Here is a 4,693-nt window from a genome sequence, read left to right as displayed (position 1 = left end):
ATTTGCTATTTTTGTTCAGAGGAAGGTGGTGACATTTCAAGCTGCAGGAGCACATGTCCCGGGCTGGCAAAAACAGGAAGGCGTCACATTTAGCCGGAGGCCATCCTGCGTGGCCTGGACACATCTTCCTGTCCTAGCCCTGCAGGGAGGCAGCTCCCTCGGCAGCCCGCTGCAGGCACACATGCCCAGTGTGGGCGCAGGGTGCACGCCTGCCCAGGAAGGCTCTTGGTCCTGCTATTGGTGCAGCACGAACTCAGCCCTGTGCTTCCCACAGAAGCTCCCAGCCCCAGTCCCCCCTGGACCTTGAGGCTCTGAGAGGAGTCCAGGCCCAGGGAGGAGCAGCCCCCTGGGGAGCAGGCGGGGACCCTCCCTGGACATGGCCTTCTGTCAGCCTGCTCAGCTGGCCAGCAGACGGGTGACGGTCCCCATGAGAACAAGAGACAAATGGCCTGGGCCAAGACGGTGTCCTGTCCTGGGGTCGCGCCCTCAGAGCCCAGTGTAGCTGCACCCTGGGGTCCAGGCTTCTGCTTCCAGCTCGCATCATTCTGCTGGAGAACCTTGCAGAGTCCCCTCTCCGGGCCACAGCCTTCCCACTGAAGGAAGGTCCCAGTCTTCCTTCCCACCCTGCAGCACCTCCCGCTAGAGCTTGCACGGGCATCACCTGGCACCTGCTTGAAACGCAGAGTGTGATTCAGCAGGTCTGAGGCGGGACTGAGATTCTGGGAGTCACGAAGCTGCTTGGTGGTGTCTTTGGGCCCACAGTTTGAGTCCTGGGCAGGGTACAGAGTGAACTGTGGCATGGTGGCATGAGGGGACCTCGAAGCCAGACTTTGGCTTGGTCATTGCTGAATGACCAACATCCAAACACCCACTAAGGGACAGCCTGTGGACAGTCCCCAAAGCCCAGCCTGTGGCTGTGCAGGGTCCTGGGATCCTGGCAGAAATGGACCTGATCTCACTCCTGGTGTCCACGGCCAGGACAGCCCAGGAGGTGAGTGCTGTGAAGTGGGAACCACATGTGGGGAAGTGGGTGAGAGGGCAGCAAGGACAGGGGTGACAACTGGGGCATGCACACTGGGATATTGGCAGGAAGGTGGGCTCTGGGCTCCTGAGGAGGACCCACATTAGGGAGCCACGTCATGGGCTCCTGGAGGCCACATTAGGGACTCGGATTCTCTCCCCCAGGGATTGAGAGGAGGTGAAGGGGAGCAGGATGAGGGGTGCAGAGGAATGCATGAAGAACTTCCACTCTTATGGTTTGTAGCTGCTCCCTCGGGGCCCTGGAGGCAGCATGATGGGACTACCTGGCCCAGGGTCCAGGGCAGAGCTGGAATTGAATTCAGGTCCTCTCCCATGAGCACCCTTCCTTGGCCAAGGTCAAATGGGTAATGGCTGTGTGATGGAAGAACCCAGCCCATCCCAAGGAGGGGACCCTGGAGGCCTAGAGGATGGGGAGCAGAGGGCTGGGGAGACCGTCACTCAGCAAGGCCTGGACAGCGGTACATCGAGTAGGGCTTTGGCGGCCGGGGGCAGGGGTCCCAGGTATGCTCCGTGGTTGGAACTGGGCCAGTTCTCAGTCAGACAGTGGGGCATGAGTGGAACAGAAGAGCTGTCCCCTGAAGTGGGCCAGGTGACTCTGTCTGAGTGCCTGTGGGTTCTGCCCATGCAGGTGTGGCCCCAGCTATGGCACTTGGCTGCTCGAGGGAGTCTCTGTCCCTCTGCGAGCCAGGGGAGTGTCTTGCTTGTCAAAGTGGTGCGATGGGCAGGGCCCACCCTCGTCAGAGCCCCCTAATTAACCATGACGACCACAGGCCCTGCGTTCATTGCCTACATTGGGTAATGAGTCACCACAAGCTTAGAGTTGACAAGGACACAGGCTCGGTGTCCTGCAGTGCTGGAGGTCAGAAGTCTGCAGTTAGTGTCCTCAGGTGAGAGGCCAGGCGGGCGGGGCTGGCTTCTGTTGGAGGCTGAGGGCAGAATCCACGTCTAGGGCCACTCAGCTCCCGGCCTGTGGCCTGTGTTGCTCCCTCTTCTGCTGGGTGGTTGGAATGGACCAGTTCTCAGTCAGGCAGTGGGGCATGAGTGGAACAGAAGAGCTGCCTCCTCCAGCGGGCCAGGTGGCTCTGCCTGAGTGCCCGTGGGTTCAGTGGGCTCCTGTTTCCCTAACTCTGGCCTTCCTGCCTCCCTGGGAAGGGAGTTGCCCCAGATGGGCTTCCCGTCTCCAGGCGGGCACTCCACCAACTCCAGGGTCCCTCCTGCCCCTCGAGGCAGTGCTCCTGGGTTCTGGGCATTAGGAAGGAAGTGCTTGGCACTCCCTCTGGGCCTGAGTGTGGAGCTTCGGTAGGAGGGTGCAGGCCAAGCACTTCAGGGCAGAGCTTGGTCAGTAGTGTCTGGGAAAATGTCAGGAGTCACTGCAGCCAACGTCCAAAGTGAGGACGGCATTTCAGCCACAGGGAGGCCATTATGGACCCCAAGTGAGGAGAAGCATCTCGGGTTCTGGGCTCAGCAATGACAGAAGCCCCCTGGGTCTCTGCGTGGTCACGGAGGTCATCACCAGCTCCAGCGTGCTGGGTGGCCTGGGCCGGCTCCTTCCCCCTCCTTCCCGCCTGCAGAGCAGCAGCATCTTTCCGTCTGCGTGTGGACATCTTTCCAGCTCCACTCTCTGGATCTGGCCCCCTGGAGCCACCAGATGGTCAATGGGAAGGACTGCTGCAGGGTCCTGGGGGACTTGACCAGCACATGGAGGGCACACTGGCTGGCACTTGGGGACACATTGTCAGGATACTTGGGCACAGGTTGACAGAGTATTTGATGAACATGTTGTGAGTATACTCTGGGGACATTTGGGGGATTACTTATCAGATACCCAGGGCACAGGTGGATGGGGCACTTGAGGGCATTGGCCATCACTGAGTGGGGACAGAGAGGCTGGCTGAGCTGCCTCTGGTCCTAACCAGCTGCTGATAGCGATCTGAGGTTCAGGCTTGAGGTTCAGGTCTAGACCGCCCCTCTCTCTGCTGGGTGGTCAGGGCAGGCGCTGTCCTCAAGGAAGCTTTCTATTCTTCTTTCAAACAAGCAGCTGGGTCTCAGGAGGAGCATCCCACCAAAGACAAAAGGGACAGAGATCCTTTCTGCTTTCCCTTTTGAAGGGTGGAGCAGTAGGAAACAGCCCTTTAGAGAAGACGGACTGAGCAGACGGTTGTCCCAGTCGTGGCCAGAGAAGACCAGGCCTACAGACCCCCGGTCCTGCTGAGGACCCATCTGCCAGGGCAGCCCAGGACAGCACCGTGGAGGGCTGTCCATCCCCACGTCCACCCTGCTGTGGCTGCACATTTTCTTTCCAAGTTTGGCCTCCATGGTAAACAGAAGACACCAGATTTCTTTCCGCTCTCTGTCCCCAGTCCCCGCCCGCGTCAGCACACCAGCCAGATGTTTTCCTCTGGTCTCGGCTCCCGCCAGGCAGGGCACGGCTTTGAACCAGAGAAGGGAAAATATAGCTGCAGGGGGAGCCAGGCACCCCTGCCCTTTGAAGGGAAGAAGTCCTCATTTGCTCAGTAACTACTTTCTGAGTGTGACACTGGGACCTGATGGGGCTGGGGTGTCCTGCCCTCAAGGCACTTGTAGCCTGGTGGAGTCCAGAGTGTGACTAAGAGTCCCCTGGGAGGAGAGGGGGCTCCCTGAGGGGCACAGCCTGGGCGGAGCCTAGGAAAGCGAGGAGGGGGCAGGGAAAGGGTGCTACTGGAATTGGGGGCCCTGGGGCGGGTGGAGGGGATGGAGGGGAGGGGGCATCCGCAGGCCTGAGTGCCAGCTATGGTGCCAGGTCTTCTTTGCATAGGGACAGTGAGGGCTCTGAAGGGTTCTGAGCAGGGGCCTGATGTGGACAGACTCAGGGCTCAGAGCTGGAGCCCGGCAGCAGGTGGAGGCCCTGGTGAGAGGTGCCAGGACTGGGCAGAGGCAGGTCAGGAGCAGAGCAGGTGAGAAGTGCAGCTGAGATCAGAGCGAGGGTCCTGAGGAAGGAGGGCCAGGTGTGTCCAGGACGTTGGAGTGGGCCAAGTCAGGCCTCAGGCCACACTGGGGCTCAGGGCAGGGCTCCAGGCTCCCCAGCTGGCTGGGACAGCTGCATCCTGTCCTGGGGAGCAGGGTCCTGGGGAGCAGGGTCCTGGGCAGGTACCAGGGTGAGGACCTGGGATTAAACATACACTACACAAGGGGATGGGGTTAGCATTTTCGTCCTGAGGGCTTACTCAGTGGGAGGTGCTCCCTTTTCTAGGCAGTGCATAGCACTCTCTCATCTAATCCCCACCTCCCCATTTTACACATGAGAACACTGAGCTTTGTGAGGGAGCACAGAGCTCACAGGGGCTTGGTAGGGGGTGGCAGGACTAGATCCCTCCAGGCAGTCTGATTGCTGAGGCTGGGGGCAGGGGCCAGACTCCCCTGGGATGATGCGGACTGGCTGGGTTGAGTGGCCTGGCACTTGGCACACCAAGCTGCCCACCCAGCAGAATTCCTCTCCTTTCTCTTAAGCCAGTGCCGACTTCCTTCAGATCCTTCATCTCCTGCTGTTTAAGGGCCTCAAGTGACAGCTGGATGACACAAAATCCTTGATGATGAGGCTCTCTCAGCCCAGGTCCAGGAAGATCCATTCTTTTCCTCCTTCCTCCTCCCTCCTCCTCCCCCCTCCCTCCTCCCC

The sequence above is a fragment of the Marmota marmota genome, unplaced genomic scaffold (genome assembly GCF_001458135.2).
Source record: "Marmota marmota marmota unplaced genomic scaffold, marMar, whole genome shotgun sequence".
NCBI classification, from domain to species: Eukaryota; Metazoa; Chordata; class Mammalia; order Rodentia; family Sciuridae; genus Marmota; species Marmota marmota.
This window is presented reverse-complemented; position numbering follows the sequence as displayed.